This window comes from Haemaphysalis longicornis, unplaced genomic scaffold (genome assembly GCF_048455015.1).
Source record: "Haemaphysalis longicornis isolate Haplotype H1 unplaced genomic scaffold, Haemaphysalis longicornis Haplotype H1 scaffold_4, whole genome shotgun sequence".
Taxonomy (NCBI): domain Eukaryota; kingdom Metazoa; phylum Arthropoda; class Arachnida; order Ixodida; family Ixodidae; genus Haemaphysalis; species Haemaphysalis longicornis.
The window spans coordinates 25,965,108-25,984,837 of record NW_027526361.1 but is presented as its reverse complement, the minus strand read 5'-3'; the positions used below and the strand labels follow the sequence as shown (position 1 = coordinate 25,984,837).

At 47.4% G+C, this 19,730-nt stretch overlaps 1 long non-coding RNA gene across 1 annotated transcript in view; it reads left to right on the top strand.

Annotated features, from left to right (window-relative positions):
• LOC144178381 (uncharacterized) overlaps window positions 1-19,730 on the top strand; it is a 70,491-nt gene that overhangs the window by 31,366 nt on the left and 19,395 nt on the right. The window contains exon 2 of the long non-coding RNA XR_013324006.1: window positions 19,529-19,683. This is a non-coding gene — a long non-coding RNA (uncharacterized LOC144178381). The remainder of the gene's footprint in view (window positions 1-19,528; window positions 19,684-19,730) is intronic.

Here is a 19,730-nt window from a genome sequence, read left to right as displayed (position 1 = left end):
GTCAGGCAGCGTTGAACTAAGCCTAGAACTGTAGTTATGTTAGGCAACAGGGCATTGCGCGCTAGAAGTAATGGAACGTTAGATGTGGTGGCGCATTGGATGAACTGGCCGAAATTGGATGTAGTGACACGGCATAGGACGAAGTTGCTCGATTGATGTAATGGCACGTTAGATGTAACGGCACGCTTAATGGAATGGCGTGCTGGATGTAATGGCACGTTGGATGCAGTGGCCAAAATTGGATGTTTATGCTCATTGGATGTAATGGCACGATGGACGCGCTGGAACGTTGGGTATAACGGCACGAAATTGGATGTTTCTGCTCGTTCGATGCAATGGCCCGATGAATATGTGTTGGGCCCAAGCGGTAGAGGAGGGCGTAGACAAATTAGGCGACGATGTGGGAAAATTAGTCGAGGTATAGACGGCGCATATAAGGCGATTCCTACGCTTCCGTTCTCCAGTATACGGTAGGCGATGTGTGCAGTCTTTACTGCGCTGCATGTAACTGCAACGAGTGGCACGACGGGTAGCTTTTAAGGCCGGTTGTAAGGGGGAAGTGCTGCAAACGCCGCTCTTTCAAGTCATCCATGCGCCCTGGCAAGAAACGGCCGCACTGAAGAGTGCGAGCCTCCTCCCGCGCGCTTAGGAAAACGTTTTTGCGCCCCTGCTGATCGTTTAGCCCCCAGCGGGAGAAGCGATCGATGGCGGCGTTCTGCGCACGCGCCGGCCACCTCCTTGCGCGCGCAGCGATGCTCTCTCTGCCGAGGTTCGCCAAGTGCGTTGACAAATGACGAAATAAATGGACGCGCCATACGACCCTCGCCGGCAGCAAACTGCGCCGACGTATACCATGGGGCGCGTTGCAGATGGACTCCACTCTGGCTCAGCGCCGTCTTTAGAAAATAGTGTGGAGAAAGTTGGGTGGTGCCTGTCTGCCTGGCACGATGGCATTCGCTTGAACAGCTCAGGAGGATGTTTCGAAAAATGAGCCCCGGCCAGCGTTCGGATAAGATATCTTAGGCGTTGTAGAAGGAGCGGAAAATAATTACGGTGCCTTGATGTTCAATAAGCACTGGAGGGTACTGGCTATACCGCCGCACTGTCATCTATAGCAGCTCTGAACCGAGAAAGAGCTGCATATTTAAAATAATTAAAAAGTAAACAAAGAAATCTCTAAAAATGTATGGTTTTAAGATTTATGATTTTATTTGCTCTTTTGTGTCTGGGTTATTTATTTATTTATTTATTTATTTATTTATTTATTTATTTATTTATTTATTTATTTATTTATTTATTTAATACGCCATGTTTTGTTCCGGGATATATGTATAAGCCAGCCACTTTCAGCGCAATGCAGAAGATTAAACGGGTTGATATGCCACGCCCCGCCACTCAACCGACCTAAAAAATACCGAATCAAGCTAATTTAATAAAATAATGCGTATAACTGAGCCAAAGAAAAAAATAAAATGAAGGAAGCTCACACAAACGCGTAAGACGTGAAGGTAGCGAAGCTGTACGCAGCCATCACGACCATCAGAACGGTTAAGTCCACGATTGCAGCCTATTTTCTCCTTCTTCGCTGTCGCTACGACTTTTACTACCCCATCGTTGCTCTAACAACAGTGGGATTCCTTGATATTTTTTGTGATGATCATTGGGCATCACTTTGGAGGGGCGTATGCTATGACGTGTCTTTCTCGTTCCGAGCAAGTGTTGTCAAGATTACGGCTAACGATGGTTTTTTTGTGGAGTCCAGTCTTGGCCAATCTGACGAAGTGGGTGCGCTTGGCTTGACAAACGTGTGCCGGAGACGCTGGGCAGTCACCGCGAGGCAGGCACACACAAGCGCTTGGCATTTTCTTGGTATTTTTAACTGCGGACACGAAAATTTACGATTTGCTAAAGAGCTTGGCTCTTTAAAAAAAAAAACATTTTGCGGCAAACAAAAATATCGCAGATCTTACAAAATTTTCGCACTGCTGGGGCTGGAACCCAGGGCGTTCACGCCTAAAACCTCGGTTCTACCCACTGCGCCGCTGAGGTCGAACGCTGAGGTCGAAGGCTGAGGTCGAACGCCGCTGAGCGGGACGTTTTTAGCAGTTGCTCCGAGCAACAGGTGTTTTCGAAGTGAACCAATGGGTGGCGCTGGATGCGTACAGGAAGTGGAGGGCTCGTAGCCACAAGGAAACGGAATCCCGCTATTGGAATTGCCCATTAGTAGTGGAGTGGGGCCACGCGAGATGGGTCAGTCTTCGCTTAAGATGACGAGTTCGATGGCTGATTTGAAACTGTTGGCATTAGATACTAGAGTAGTGCATGACGTCAAAGGGGAGTTTCCTGCAGTTTATGGCTGTTAGAAGAAAGAGAGAATAAAAATGCGCAGAACTATAGACGCGTTGAGGGGAAGCTGCATTTAGTTACTTGTTCTGCGTGAGTGCTGGTTAGCATGCGCAGTGACGGAGTTATATGGCATTGAGTAGTATAATTTATGATAGAGAAATATCCGATAAATTTTGTGACCTGTTTCGAGATTAATTAGCTTTGAATTTGTTTAGATTTCATTAGAGTCGATTTGGGAAACCATCACGGCAGGATTGTTTATTCAAAATAAGCCGTTCCGCACAATTCTGAACCGATTCAATGCATTGTTAAACGTTAGTATGATACGGCGTCCGAAATCGTGCATGCGCCGTCTATAGTTAGGGCCCGACAAGTGTAAGCCAGGCTGGCATTTTCGCCGGAACGGGGGCCAGTCCTAAGCTGCGAGGAAAATATCTGAAGACACAGTTGACTTCGTTTTTTATATGCGCTAAATGCTGACCAGTACAGATTGTAGGAAAAGAATGGCGCTGCTCGTTTTGCTGCTGGAGCTACGAGCTGTGAGAGGCTAATGTCAAGAAAATCCGATTTTGTCTACCGTATCTTCGCGCGTATAACCCGCCCCAAAAATGCGAAACTTTCAGTGGCAAGGCAGGGTGCGGATAATACGTGGTGTTTTCCTTTTAGTGCCGCTTCACGGCAATGTGAGTTGTGCCGTGAAGACCATACGCAGTAACACTGACTACGTCTTCCATGACAGCAATTGCGCAAAACATACAAGGACAAGGAAGAAAAAAACAGGACCAGCGCACTCTAACAACTGAATTCTATTATTGAATTGTGACTTTCGCCTTGCAGTCAGTGTATCCTACCTGCTAAATATGCGCTTTTTCTGTATACGTAATATGTGATGTGTTGCATGAGCAGTAGCTTTGGTGCAGCCTTTCCTGCATCAAATGTGTGGACAATACGTGAGGATTTTTTTTTTCTTTTCCGGCAGGCTGAAAGTGGGGGTGCGGATTATATGCAGGGGTGGGTTATACGCACGAAAATACGGCATACATGTTGTTGATGACTCTTTATGGCCTCCAGTTATTCAGTCCGTTTCACCGTGTTCTTTCTCTTGCTATCACTGTTTCAATAGTCGGCTATGATCATTATCGTCATCATTGTCACTATCATCCCCATCGGTCTATCTTGTGTGCACTGCGAGACGAATGCATCTTCCATAGGCTTCCAACTGCTCCTATCCTGCGTTGTGTTAATCTAAGCTTTACCACCAACGTCCCTGACCCCTCCGTCGAGTTATCGATCTCCCCCTATCTTCTAGTCTCGTCCCTCGGTAGGCATAATGTCAGCGTGCCTCAATTCCGAGTAAAACAGCGACAGCAATGTTGGGTTTGTTCCGAGTTCAAGTTCAGCGCAATGCCGAGAGCTCCCGCATGCGGTTATAATAAAAAAAAAGTATTTTTGTAAGCCGATTTGTTCATCAGGAAATAAATTGTCGAGCTTTATATTACACTTTCGCGGGGCTAGAGTATGCGTTCGTCTGTTTCGCGCGGATTATTTTTTCTATCCTACTCCCAACCATTAAGTCGCAAACACATTAGGATTAGTTGCTCAGATCAAACGCATGCCCTCTTGTAATCACTGGTCATACGCATAGCTGATAATAACCTCCGAGAAACCATTATCTCCGGCCTTATGGCGCATCTGAGAAGCACTCCCAACCCCAGGATAGCGCTCACATTATCAATTCTCTCCCCGCATGGCGCATTCTCTTTTATAATGTCGAGAAATAGCGCTCGCTCGACAGGCGCAGCGTCTCGGGGGAGCAATTGCGCGGAACCCCGCCGCCGGCCGGCTGCCCGCTGAGGCGTGCGCTGAGGCTTTCGCTAAAACAGCCGTCCGCCGCCGGCAGGCAACTGGGGTACGCGCGGTGAATGGCGAGATCACCCCGCCGCCGCGGCGAGTGTTTGGGGGGCTCAGAGCGGCGGCGAAAGGCGCGATCAACGGGACCCCCGGGGTGGCTTGCCGGGTCACTGCCGCGTCAAATGCTTGTAATCCTGTTAAACAATTTGCCCCCCTCCTCCCTCCAGCCACCGAAGCGCGAGCAGGTATACGGGGAAGCCATTGAGGGCGCAGGGCACGAAGTGTGGATGCGCCTGCTGCCGAGGGAGGTAATTTATGTGGGACATAGCACGATATTACTCGGCCGCTTGCGACCGCGGTACGAGCGGTCGGCCTTTGCGTGAACGCGGGTACCGTGGTCCACTGCAGTGCTGGCTGAGGCAGGGCAAGCAGGATATTCATGGGCACTCATGTGTCGAGATGCGCCTTCAAAGGGTCTTATTTGGACCATTTCTTTTGATGAAGCTCTGGACAGTGAAATCTACCCAAAGAAAGAAAATAACCCTGCGGGAATAATCTCAGGACTCTGGTTTAACTAATTTTCACACCCACTCAGACACGCATGCATGAGCGCTTACGCATGCATGCGAGTACAACAATCGATAGGGTTGACATTACCCACAAACAAACAAAAAATTGCAAAGCCGATTTTTACGCAATGCATCCCCAGTATGACGTCGCTTGTGGCTTGCAAAGCTGGCCTACAACTTGTGCTTATTAGCTAGGTCAGCAAGCACTGCAAGTTCTTGCGCGTCGTGCCCTGCTACTTGCGGCTTCCTCCGGAAATATTGCCTCGGCTAAAAACGAGGCGGGCTGCCTTGTTGGCAGGAGAGCACCGCGGAGAAGCTGGCTTGCAAACAGCCGACCGCGCTGCTGTGCCCGCGATGGCGGGGGCACAGAACATAGCCGGCCAATGGCGGGGGCACAGAACACGAGCTATAGCCGGCGGCTATAGCTCGTATTCGCGAACGCGAAAGCGGTCGATAGCGTAGTAATTATAATTCGAAAAGGCGAAGTACAAATAGTGTTAAGTAGTGTCGGATGAATGTCAGAAATGCGTCGAAATGCCTGCATGAATGCAGGCTGGTGGTGCTTCGCACCGCTTGTGGAGCTCACAGGGCAAGTTGCCTCTCCACAAAAAGTTTCTCAAGTGGAAAGCAGTGAATCAGTCATAGGCAGCCGCACCCACAGCTTTCTTTTGACTTTATGGGGATAGAGGGTAGACCTGCGGCTAAAGCGTGCTCTAAGTGCCCTACTTCTTTACTCGAAGCTTACCGTAATTACCCGATTCTAACGCGCACTTTTTTTTTTTTTTTTGGAAAAATAGGTCGAAAATTCACATGCGCGTTAGAATCGGATACGAAACCGAAACTGCCAAAACAAGGGAAATTTCATCCCGCCCATCGCCATCGCCATCTCAAGACGGCGTCAAAACTTTTAGCAACGATATTTCGGGCGCAGGAAGCATAGGCGCCTAGGCTTTTCTATCGGCGTTCACACAAGCCGTCAAATGGTTCAACTTGCGCGCTTGATAACAGCAATGGCAGCAGCGGCTCTCACGCGTTCAAAAGGAGCGGTCGGCTGAAGCTTGCGCCTCTGGAGAAGCTCGCAAGATGGGCGTGCGAGGCGTGGGCTACGATCCCATCGACCATGGTTGAACGTCGGTTATGAAGTGTGGCATCGCGAACGCGCTTGACGGCACCAAAGACGAGATGTTGTGGTCAGCGGAGAGCGACGAGGATTTAGATGAGTGAGATTACTTCGAGAAATAAATAGCCCGTTTCTCTCGCATTCGTTTTTCTTGCTCACAAAGTTCCGTGCGCGTTACAATCAGAGGTGCAAGTTTTTTCGTTTTTTTTTTTTTGCCGGGAAAATCGGGTGCGCGTTAGAATCGGGGGCGCGTTAGAAACGGGTAATTACGGTATATGTCTAGGATGCATGTATCTTTTATGTCGGCGACAAAAACTCCCGTGGTTCCACGTGTCTTTGCAGAGGCGTTTTATAGCGCAATTTTTAGGAAAGCGGACTTCCTGGTGTGTGTCCGTTCATGCTTACAACGGCTCTTGATTTCGATTGGGACCGCGCAGTTACAAAACACTCAGGGATAATTTTTTCTCCTCGAAAGGAGCTCAGGACTCGTGCTCAAGTGCGGCGCATGCTCTAACAGCTTTTTTATACATTTAGAAAAAAATTAACTATTATTGGCTTTATTGCCACATTCAAAACATTGTAGTAACTTAGGTAATATAAGATTTCTCGGAAAAATGCCTGATAAAAAGATAAGGTTTACGATATTTTTTAGTGGGGATGAAATTATACTGGATACCTTTTTCACAAAATGTACTTTCCGCTCCTCGATATCACCTATTTTACTGTTGTTGAGTCATTGGAACGTTCTGTGCACCTGATCGCGTGTCTCGGGGCTAAAAATGTGGTCTGAAGAACGTTATGGTTCATATAACAAATAAGGCATGCCGCTTGCAAGTGTATTTTGAGTGCCACGCAACGGGAGCGACTGCTGTTTCCTAACCAAACAAATATTTAATATTATCCTAAATTTTTTACGTTATGTAGGATGTTCGGCGTGTATAAAAACTTTTACATAACATAGACAGTATTTTATTAAACATTCAGTTAGAAAGGCCAGGGACGACCTCTGTAAAAAATTATTTAGACGTCAAAAGAAGACGCACTCAGGTTTCTATAACCACAAAATGCAAAGGAAAAGGCACTAAGAAAGCTTGCGTAGAAAGGCGCGCGCCGAAAAATTGTACTCGAGCAAAAGTGACCTTAAGCTTTAAAATATCATCATCATTATCCCACCAACTGTTGTCTTGAGCCCACACCACCTTCAAAACGCTTTTGAAACCTTTAGTCCTACCTCTATAAACTTAAAATTGTTCGTTTCCAGGTTTTATGTTTTTTTAAGGGGGAGGGGGTTCAAAATATTGTACTATTTTTAAACTAATAATCGGGGAGAAATCATTTTTTCAAACCATTCCGAAATTCTGGTTTTTTCGGGTTAAGTCTACAGATGTACGAAGTAATACATTCGGTTTATCTTAGGAGGTATTACGAGCTTCTTAACTCTAACTGGTTAAAAAATCATGCACCCCCTCCTTAACGACGACGATGGTTGAACGAGAAGCTTTCTCGAGATGTATTCTTTGGTTGGCCAATCCCACACTGTGAGTATGTGCTACTCTGGAGGTACGCACCACTTTTCTAAAACACCCTCTGCAACTGTCGGGTGTGCACTACGTAGGCCTAACGTTTCGTCTTGGGGTGTACGGCGCGAATCGGTACCTGCTGCTTGGCCTTCGCTTCGGCCATGTTGGATTGAAGCAATAGGGTAGACGCCTGTTTCATAACGCGAGAAACCCGGGCTCGATTCCGGCCACAGGAAACGTCTTCTTTTCTTTCACTTCAGCCACGATCATTCATCATCATCGCCGGAGAAAGCTGGCTTTCCTGCAGGGCGTATTGGCGTACAACGACATCGGTTGGGACACTGCAGCTTCGATTTAATAGGTGATTCTTTCAAGCTGTTAATGATAGGGACATCAGAGTTATCTAGCAAATGCTCTCCTAAGTGGGGCATTTATTTGGAAATGAACCCGAAATGATGACAGTAAACAGCAGTGATAGCTTCTAAGAAATTAGATTTTATTCGCGAAAAGCTGGTCATCGATTTTTCACTCATCCTTTTTTACATATTATCGTCTGCATGCGGAACATGTCGGTCTCTTTCGAGACCTGTCTGATCGTTGAACGAACGTATCTCAACTGGAAGAACGTTCTGTCGACATTACAGCTTCCATTACTGGCACAACAACGTGAGTGCAGCATATGCCAGCCTGAGGTAGTGAGCGGTAGAGTAATGCCAATACTCAGTGGGTTTGGACGCTGTGTTTGTGGGGCTTGCTTCTAGCAAGTACTGGTCGAGTACGGCGGACCGTCAGCACGCGATTGGGCAGATCGCTACGTTGAAAAAGTTAATTCGGGGAGAAATCGGGTTTACCCAATTCTCCTGAAACATATCCGGGATCTAAAAATCGGCTAAAATCGGGTTTTCCGAAAACAAAACAACCCTAAATATATTTCTTGCTCAAGAACGCTTCCAGCTTTTGGCTGGGTGGCTGAACCTCGAATCACGTGAGGACGAATAGACGGACGGACGGACGGACGGACGGACGAACGAGAGAGAGAAGAGAGAGAGATGAGAGAGAGAGAGATGAGAGAGAGAGAGAGAGAGAGAGAGAGAGAGAGAGAGAGAGAGAGAGAGAGAGAGAGAGAGAGAGAGAGAGAGAGAGAGAGAGGAGAGGAGAGAGAGAGAGAGAGAGAGAGAGAGAGAGAGAGAGAGAGAGAGAGAGAGAGAGAGAGAGAGAGAGACCAAGGTTTTCGCGTTCAGGAAGCTCAAGAAGTACTGTCTATCATTTTTAAAGGAGCCATGAAGACAAAATAGAAGTTTGGTTTATTAGAAAGACTGCTTAGTCCCGTAACAATGATACCGATAACATCGAAATCTTCGAACAAATAACGAAGATATTAAAGAAAACATTGTGAAGCAGTCGCGACCCCCCTAGCCAACTTCCCGCAACCTTTCTATGACGTCACGGAACCTTGTTTGTGTGATTGGCGGCCGCCTAACGGACCTGTCGCAACGACACATGACTGGACATCTGTAATGAGGCCTCTAGTTCCATTTGACCGCATCACTTGAATGCTAACGTGCAGTTAACCCACTGAAAATTGTTTTATTGTTGGCCCGTATGACGTCATTCTTGCTCATAACACGTCACTGTGGCGCAAAATTCGAAAGTTTTTTAATACTTCTTGCTTTTTTTTCGTTAAAAAAAAACATCTTTTGTGGCTGTAATGGAGCTGAGTGAGATACTGAATCCTAGTTCTTTCAAATTAAACAACGTTGTATTTTCTCTTCATGGCTCTTTCAATACTACGGCGCAGCTCGCGCGCAGACACTGCGGAGCAATGGCGTGCGCCAGCCAATCGGGCATCTACAAGATGTCGCTGCGTAATGCCAGGTGGCCGTACCCAGGATAACCAGGCGCACACACCTCACCGTGAACCGGTTCTCCTAGCTGCGATAACTTTCTTTCCCATGCTTTCGCAGCTAACGTTCTACCAATCACTGGACCCACTCTATCCAACGGTAGCCCGCCTTCCGTGCATTTGTATCTAACCTATCACTTCACCCTCGCCTAGATGAAGAAACACCGGCAGTGCCCCTCGGGCAGCGTGTGCGGGATAACGCGTAGCATGGTTATACCGGGCTCCGCCCCGCGTATGTATGTGTGCTTGTGACGGGGCCGTTGAGATCCGAGGCGCCCATAACGGTTCCCGTTATCGCCGTGGAACGACCAATTAGGCGTGTAATTGGGCCGAGGCAACTGCCTCGGGATTTCGGAAATGATTTCGCCGCTTCCCCGCCCTTATTTCCTGCTCCAGTGGCGCTGCGAAGGAGAGTTCTCTCTCTCGCACCGTGTGGGGAGATTGCCTCCCCTCCTTTCGTGTCTCTTTCTCTTGGGCCACGAGCGGCGCCGCCCTTCTCTGTCGGCATTTATTTTTATCCCCCCCCCCCCCTTCCTTCCCATCCGTAAAGCAGAATCTCAAGATCCAAATGGGTATCTTTTTTTTTTTTTCGTCCTTTTGTTTTCATGCCTCCAGTGATGTACCAATCTAAACGTGTCTTCAAGCGAGTGATGGCGAAAGAAGAGCGACAGCGCCGTGCCCCGGGCAGCCAATGAGAGTGCACAGCGCGCCGTCAATAATTCCCTCCTGCTCTTTTGCCCTTTCCCCGCCACCTTCTCACCGAGACGGCTGCAACTTCTCTGCGCCCGCGTGTGTTCCTGTTCCCATCGAGGCGCGCGCAGGCTTTGGGGACCGCCAAATAAAGGAAAGCCGCAGGGCCACGCGGTTGCAGCCTATGAAGGGGTTGGTACCAAGATGCGTCGTCGTTGAAAGTCTTACGTATTCAGTGTCTTGGCAAATAAAGAACACGACAGAAGAAAGCAGGGAAACCATGCTTAATTTTGAGAGTTGTGTCAGCGTCTCTGAAGGCAGTCGGCTTCAAGGAAAACTGCACCCGAGAGTTTTCAAGCGTGTACCCGTAATGGTGTTGAGGGCAGGATCGATGGTTTAATGAATGGACAATGAAAGGCATCTATGTCGTAAAACGGAGCGATACATACTTTCCGCCCATTAAATAACATCGTGTAATCTAAGCTGGATGAATGAATGAATGAATGAAACTTCATTAACATACGGATGACGTCTCGGCCTAAGTAGGGGCTGAAGCTGAATGAATTTGATTTATTTGTGGATCTCCAACTGTCCTAAGTGTTCTAATGGGAAATTAAAACTGCCTAAGAGCTGTTAAAAGCTCGGGAATTGCGCAGCGTCGCTCTACAACGATTTTTCGCAAGCCACGCCAAGCACGAGAGAGAATTCTTGGCAATCTGGATTACATATGACAGGTGCCCTGGGTATTGGTAAAATGTGATTGGCGCGCCATAAGTTGTTTTTAAACGGTGCAGTTTTTGGGGTATGACGAGGCAGGCAATTGCAGGACGTTTCCGTGTTAGTCTTCCCGCTCATAAAAGTGACAGTCTGGAAACTCAACTGAGCATGAGCAAGAGCGTCTTCGCTTTCTGTGCCTGAATTCTCAGAGTGTATGCAGTACAGCTTGTACAGGTTTTACTTCCTTATGAACCACACATAATAGTCACCTCAGAAATATGGCTGCTTTCCGACGTACCAGATAAATCTGTATAACCTCTTTCATACACATTCTATCGCAACGACCGCCTAACAGGAGCGTTGGTACTGCGATCCCGGTTAAAAGATTTGTTTCATTGCCTTACCTAATAGCTGCTTTCAAAGAGTGTTTTGTAAATCTCCAATTACTGTTTTATACCAAGGGTATAAATCCTTGATGCGTCTTTTGCATGCCCTGCATGATTATTTAGAAAAGAGCTGAAATCAAAAGATCATAATTTCCGGTGCCCGGTGAGAATTGCGAATCAATAAAATGTGGCTTCACTCACGTGTACGTGTACAGTGCTGAAAAGATATATAACTTGCTTGCTCCCTTGCACAGGCAGCACTCAACCATTATCCTAGCTTATTCCATGTTCCACTTTTGTTTGAACCCTGCGGAACAACATGCACTTCATGTCGGGATGATAAACTGGTTTATTTTTGTTGTTCCCTACCTCCTAGATCAAAGTATTCTAAACCCGAGTCTGAAGTCGCCAAACAACATTTTTCGGTGGATTACTTCCGGATTGTACAACCCCTAAAAGAAGCTTGCTATCATTATGTGATTGCAGTTTTAGCGCCATGGGTCAGGTTTCAATCTTAATTGCTGCCACTTCTGCATGCGTAATTTTATTCCATACAAACTGAAGAGAGCTCGCCACATAAACCTACTGATAACTTATGGTTCAATTCAATTAAAACCAAAATTTGAACGACGCAGAAATCTAGAAGAATGTGTGATGATAAAGTACTTTATAATATAAGAGATGCTATGAATTCAAGATTTCGCAAAGGTAAGGTCCATTAGTATACCGTAACACAAGGCTGCTCTGAATGTGAATTTTGTCAGTTCTTATCAGTTCTTTACAAATTTTCAAAGTTCTATTAAATTTTCTCAGTTCTTAGCAAACAGCGACAGCAAACTTCCCGATCAAGTAACGAGCAGGAACGTTCTTGTAACAAATCAAAACAAATAGGGAAACTTTTCATTCTTACTTTACTTTCAAAGTGTTTTTAAGGCTCGATAATTCAATTTTTATGACGGTATCAGGCCTTTCAAAATTAATACGTGTATCTTTTGAAGGTGCGACACAAGTGTAACTGAGGATGTTAGGAGAGAAGAAATTGACCCGTCCTGATATAATTAGTCAGGTGCTTTTCTGAAGAACGTACGCATAATTACTAGCCAAATTTCTCGTAATAATATTTGACAAACAGAAAAATGTCGCCATTGAGCTGTTGCCAAACCAAAGAGGAAAGATTGGACGACCTCGGTGAAATTGAAAGCGGGGACTGCTCTTTGTTAGCGGTGAAGTCCCATTGCTAGTCGGCAGGCAAAATATACTGCACAAAAACTTCTCTGAATAAGAGAGCCGGAGCAAACGGATGCACTGAGGTAAGTGTTCAGGGGGGGTGAAGGGAGGAAAGTGGCGATATGGCGTTATTTTTGGGCCCGGGGGATGCTTTATGTAGACTGTGATACAGAAAGTACCCCTGAACACGAAAAAACACCGTGTCAAACCACGGTGAAATGTGACCACGGTCTGCCCCTGCTGCCCATCTCGTACTTTGCGAGAGTGTGATAAATTGCTGTCCTGTGGCTTTCGGATGCTGGTGGCGCTAAGAGGCAACGAAAGTAACTCCTTCAAATTGGTTCGGCAGTTTCTACTTTGCGCCACTCACAAGTCATCTGGGCTTCCAAGAATATACGTAAGCTCCATTTCCGGGAGGGGGGAGGGGGGGGGGTCCTCTGTAAATAACAAAAGCAAAACAGCGAAATTTATTACGTCAGGTTTAAGACGGTAGAGCGAAAAACAAACAAACAAAAACGACAGTTGCCTAAGCAACTTTTGCAGGTCGGCTTCACCGCATGTACTCGGTAATTGCGGTGAAATGCCATTTACGGGTGACTTGGGAAGTATATACGTATGATGATAGAGGACGTTGAATCAAAAAAAGAAAAAAAATCAGAAAACTGTAAGCGGGGTCCCTGCCTAGACGTGTATGTAACACTCGTTATATTTTCCCTCCCCCTCAAACTAGCAAGCAATGCCACTATTGCGGCTTGTTCGTTATAGCTCTCTCTCTCTCTCTCTCTCTCTCTCTCTCTCTCTCTCTCACGAGCACTCACGTGCGTACACCCAACAAAAATTTGTCGGCTTGTATCTAAAGTAGTGTCCAGGAGCGAATTAAAAAAAAAAAATCTGGCAGTCTATTTGAAATGACAGTCTCAATTTTACAGAACTCTGCCCTAGGCTTGATTAAAATAATATCTGCCATTCCGCTTATCGAGCGATCTGGGTGCTTTTGACAATTTTTTTAATGCGATCGCATTAATACAAATGGCTTGTTCTCAATATTTTTTCCCTCTAACGTATCAATTGACTATCTTCACTAGAACTATAACGCAGTTAGTCACGATAGGATGTTATTTCAGTTTCACCAGCCTTCTACAGATAATGAAATTCATTGTGCCTGCTATAGTAAGTTATTTCTAAGTTTATCTTCATGCGAAATGATTTTGCTTATACTACTATAAGCGCGCGTAACTACGAACAGTATGTAATTAGAGATAGGTAAGCGGTATGAGACTGTCGCCTACAAACTCTCACCATATCTCACCAGCGATACGCCTTCCCACGTCAGCAAACGCCGGCTGAATAAGTCATCCTGTGAAGTCCTGTATTAGGACCATGATGACAGTGACGATTACGACGTCGGAATGCACGTAGCCTACGGATGAGAGACCGTTTGCTTGTAGCCACGCATGCCTCACGCTCTCTAACAATATCCTTCGCCTAGGTCCTTTTAGGAATATTCGCCTCGTGATTGAGACCTTTCCAGATCGGTGCGAGGGCTAGGTGGCACGCGCAGCTCGCACGCACGCCTTCCCTCCGCTCGCGTGGGCAACGAAAGGCCGGGACCATAATGAAAGCCAAACAGACTCAGACGCCAAGCTCGCGAGCGAACCCCTGCCTACCTCTCTACAACCATTCCCGCTTTCTTCCCCGCATGAATGCGCGAGACTTGCACGCAAAGGAGAGCTCGCGGCCGGCGCGGACAAAGCCCGCAGCTCGCGTCAGTGAAAGTTCCACGTTCGCACCCGTGACCACATAAATCTGGACAGCCGTGCCACGCACGAGCCAGTGGCCTCCTGGAGGTGGCAGTAAGGGGAGGCGTAAGCGTAGCCCACCAGGTGCGCATGGCGTGAGCGGCTAAATTTTCATGATTCGGCGTAATGAGAGCTCCGAGGCGGCCCCATAAAACAGTGGGAGGGCCCGCGCTCGGCGGCGGCCGCTCTCGCGCCGCCGGGTCGGGTCGCGATTTATGGCCGGACCATTGTAACCTCCGCGTGGGCCCGAAAGTCGCGCGATGCGGTTGTTGTTGCGGTTCGAACATCCAGTGGACAGCGGTGCTGCCACGAGCAGCTTGTCGCATCTGCTCTATGCTGCGCCCGTGGTCGATGCGCGCCGCTCTCTTCGGGGGAGAGTCTGCGGATCGGTGTGAACGGTTATAGAGATCTCGCGAGCAGCTCCCGCTGGACACCTTGATAGGGATAATAAGTCCGCTGCCAGTGCCCTTTATTCAGGCGTGTGTACGAAGCAACAGCAGCTGTCTGCATGCTGCCATATAGCCGAAGCAGCATTCAAAGTGGGGCTTATTGATCATTTAAACGTCTGGGGACGTCCAGGAGCCATGGAATCACACTTTCTCCGGACATCATGCTCGTAGCAGTCTACGCTGTCACGTTTTTTTTTTTGTGTGTGTGTGTGTGTGTGTAAAATGCTCGAAGCGGCTGCGGGCCATGATGCTTACTGCTGGAGTTCGTTCATGTTGCGAACGTGCCGGGCTTGCGTATGCCGCAAAAAAAAAAAAAAAAAAAGAGACTGGGAAGAATAGTGTGTGCGGAACTCAAGCTGAGAGAACTTACATGTGTACAATTTTAAACTTTTCACCAACATAGAAAGTTTGGCGAGTTGGTAGGCATCCATATTGTAAGAAAGTTGCAGAGACATATACGTGTAGGTCTTATAAGATGTACGACGAGAGCGTTACTTTGACCCCGAAGAAGCGTTTTGGAATGAAGTTGCTGCGTTTACGATTTATGCTTTCCAAGCACTAGCGGTCGAGCAATAAGCAGCACTAGCGTCAACGGTTTTAAATCACTGTGGTACACGCAAGGCAGACACCATTTACGTGAGGAGGCGGCACTGTCCTTGGTCCATGGATATTTCGGTTTTTGCTTAGAGCGGCAGAATAAACTTGTTCGGTAAGAAATGTTACGAGTTTAGGACGAGGGGAGACCCAAGTTAATAATAGCCCCAGATGCAGCAGCTCATTTTCTGCCCTCTCAACCAGCTCCCGCTGATCTTGCAAATTGACGAGCTTGTCAAAGCTGCCTCCTATTTCTCCACAAGAGTGGAATATGTCATGTTTGAGTGGTTCCCCCCTGGGCATACCTTTGGACATGGCTAGGTTGCTTGAAGAGGGTGCATGTTTTTCTCATTTGGTTCAGTTTTCAGTTAACGTCGAACGCATCCTGTTAAACATCTTCACCCATCCATAGATTTGTGAATATACAGACTGATTTTTATCCTGAGCAGTTTGTTATTCTTCAGCCTTGAGAGCCCCTGGAAGCGCCCGAACGATTGTGTTCCGAGGAGCTGCATATTTTTCGTGGAGGAGAGTGTGGCAGTCGAGGTCGCAAGGAGCACGGTATCCGAGTTCACCTACTTTTTGGTCAGAGCCTTGATATCTTTCAGACCCTCACGTCCGGGTGTCCATGTAAGTTGAACTTACTTCATTGGGGTTGGGAAAATCTTTTCGAAACGTTTGTGTAGATTTTCCCACTGTAGTGATGTTTGTGCTTCTATTTGATAGTTTCGGCAGTTGAATTGCCATGAGGGTGGCTCGAATTCGAGTTTCTTTCTTCCTGTGTGTGGAAGAAGGTCATGCAGTCAAAAAGATTACTGGGGTTGTCTACTGCAACGATTGTTCTCACAGTTCTTTTGCACATTCCGGCGTCGGTGTATGCTGTGTTTGCATGCATGATGAAAAGTAACAGCGCAGTAAACGACGAGGGACACAGAAGAAAATCACGAGACTGGCGTTGACTCTCAACTAGTATTTTATTGAAAAGGAACACAAATTTATAGCCGACACGTACAATCTGATGTCGTGAAAACAAACAAAATTTGAAACCTCTGATAAAACCGTGTAAAGGCCTGATAACCGCTCACACAGTTAGGTGGCATCTAAAAAAGCTTTTTCCTCCTCGTACAGCGTCAGAGAAGGCTGGCTTACACATCCGGTTCGCCTCTTGTTGATATGATAAGCTTCAACAACTTCTCGCGTCAGCTGGTCTTTATGTGTGGACATGATTTTGGTACTGTAATGAAGCATTAATGGAAGAAACTTGATTCTGGCTTCTCGTCTGCCCATGTGTAGGTTTGGATCCGATGATTTCGAATGGTAAGAGTTTATATGAGGAGTCGCTATATCGGTAACATCTTCATCATGGTGTTCAGTTTCTTTTCCAGGGGCGTCAATCCAATTGCATACGATAGCGCGTCCCAATTTCTTTTTTTTTTTTTTTTTTTTGGTCAAAGCCGCTTTCTTTGCCCTGAAAGAGTGCCTTCCCTGATGTCTTGAAAGGCGTTATAAAGACCCAATTTGCGGACTTTTTCCGCGACCATGGAAATTGGGCGATTGAGGGCTGGTGTATATGCTGTACTAAAGAGGGCATTTATTCGGTTTTCTTCGGGCAGCGTAAGTTTGGTACGGCAGGCTGTATGATGTCCGGCTCATAATCAGTGTGTACATGAGTCTCATCGTTTCCTCTTTTACTATGTAGCCTAATTTGTTAAAGGTTTTCTGTATTTTGGCAATTGCGAGAACGGCCGTGTCGATTCTCAGTAGCGCCTGCTTAGGATTATTGCGTGATTGTTATAGTTAATTTTTTTGGTGGTGTTTTTTTATCCTTACCACGTGGTGCCATCACTTGTTTTTCCGAACATCTTGCAGCGGTGACAAAGCCGCAGAAAATTAGGAAAATAAATTAAAGTTATAATTAAACGTAGTACTGGGTTTTATTTATTAGTAGGAGACATTTTATTTCGTTTCTGCTCGTAATCTAGACCTGCCAGTTTTTTGAGACACGGGTGATAATCTTCTTGCCTATTTTTTAGTAGGTGACACAATTTTGGTACCGCCTGTAGTTGCGATGAAAGAGTCGGATTAGTGCGATGGCGGCGGTTGCGGGAATGGCTGCGACGGTCTGCCGAGCGCATTGTATACCTCCGACGGAGCGTAGAACGAACTTCACTGCGCAGGCACGGCGCCTCCTGAGTTCACGTGTCTTTCCGTTCGTCTCGGCTATACTATCATTGTCCTTGTTTCTAAGTTTCAGTTGGTGCGGCGCATTTTCCAGATTCAGGCAAGCTTTCGCATCTGCCTGCCTCATTCGTAGCTGCCGGTTGGCAGCAATGACGTACTTCGGCGGACGCTTGGTGAGCACAGCTAACAGCGCACGGCTAAAAGCCACGGGAAGACCGAAGAAATGAGCCTAATAGCGCTATCACGTTAAAACCAGCGCAAGTTGCTCCTTATTCTGGGATGCTTTCGGCCAGAAGCTTCAGAAAATCTGGTGGTCATTTCTATCTTCTTCGCGCGAGGAAGCGCGCGAACAAAGTGCTTTCCCCTGGAGAGTATGCGCACATGTGTTACAGCTCATTGTTAAAACTGATATCATTCTAACGAACTCACCGATTGCCCGTGGAGTCACGCACTTGTGTTTGTTCCGGTGATGATATGTGCGTGCGTGTGTGCGTGTGTGTGAGCGGTGTCAGTCATAGAGTTTCATACTAATATATATTAGAGGGGAAATCTGTCGCTGCAATTTCGTGCTGTAGTGGGCGCACCATATATCAGCGAGCAACGTTCGTCGCCTGGCTAGCCGCAAGGCTTCTTCTCGCTCTTGGAGCCAAAATCAAGAAATATTTGCAACATTTTCTTTTGTCCGTCTTGCATAACGATTCCAAATAAATTCTGACAAATGAGTTACTTAGAGCTATATTTTTATAGTAGATAAATAATTCTAAGTAATTATTTACAATAATATTGCTTTGTTTTGCAGCCACAGAAAACTTTTCAGCCTATTCATGAGCCATGCCACGGACAAGTGGAATGTTCCTACCCGGTAAAGGGCGGAAAGCTCACTGGAGCGCGGCTCGCCTAGACACTGGCGCCAGATCTCCCAGTCAGTATGAAACTATGTTGTCGGTCTGGCTTGCCGCTCAGCCACGTCGCACATCGGTCGCAGCTCAGCTTGTTCGACTTCCAGTGCGATGACTCGGCTAACAATTTGCCGAAATGTTCCGTGAACTTGAGAGGGCGGTTAAGTGGGATAATATTTTGGACGGTGCGCAAGGGGAATTCCAGGCCCCTACGTACGTAACGAATTTTAATTGCAGGAAGGAGCATTTTGCAGTATGAGACGGGGAAGAAGAGATATTGGGGAAGGAAGGGCATCAAGTCATAGTCTACTCAATGGGCATAGCCGAATTGGCTGTAGTAGAAGTGGACCCTTATAAATGAATAAATAATGGAAAAAAGAACAGCTAGCTGACACGAAATAGAAAGGCGAGCATCATCAACGCGATTTAAGTTTCCGCGTTTATAGTGTTGAACGGTGGACACGCGAGTCGGTTTTAAAACAAGCCTTGGTCCAATCACCTGCCTGCAGAAATCCGCACGAATTGGCGTAATGTTAGCGTGGCTAGATAAAACACTGATATATAACCACGTAGCGGCGGCGGTGTCAGCTTTCCGCGGACAATATTGTGCAGAGCCGTCTACCATCGACCGAGCAGAGCTCAGAAAAAATAATGATGAAGCCTGCACGAAAGTAAAAGCATTGTGGAGGGCTGATTTAACGCTGCTACGCGCTGCGCGAGCCTGCATATGCCCCTGACAGATTCGCCAGTGATTTCCAAATCACTCCGTTTCAAATTGATCACCTGCAGCTTTGTGCAGCGCGCATATTCATTTATCGCTTTTTCGTACAGGCCGCCGCGGCACGGCTTGGTCGCGCTGAATCCCGAGAAACGCGGCAACAAGTTCTACGGCTACGAGCGCCTCACGTCCGAGGCTCCCTCGGGGCTCGCACCGGCCGTTCAATTCCCAATCAAAAAGGCATCCATCACTCCGCGCCCGTCTGTTGCGTTACTCGTCTCGGCCGCTCAGCCCGGGGATTACACAATCGTGCGGGGAAGAAGAGGAGGGGGAGGTCGCTCCCTTTCGCGACTAAATCCCCGCGCTCCGCTCCCTGCAGCCGCGCTTCTCCGCACGTCTCCGCTGCCGGAGCTGCAGCGCAACGCCTCTGGTGTGGTGGGGACGAGCGTGTACTGTATATATTTCAACGCGGGAAGGCCAGTCGCAGGTGGCGCGAATTAGAGCGGCCGGGCAGCCAGCGTCCCTGGGGTGTAATCAATTTGCTCGCCTTTCGCCGCAGTTTCGGAGCCGAGGATCTGTCTTCGCTCGGCTGTCGGCCCCCTCGACCAGGCGCGAGCAGCTTATGACGGGGCTTCACCGCTGGATTGCCCAAATGAGGCACGCAACGCCTGAGTATGCACATGAACGCCGACATTGACTGCGCAGCAGAGAAGAGTGAGTGAAAATAGCTTCCTTGTATTCTTCTGTTGCCTTCCGTTTTA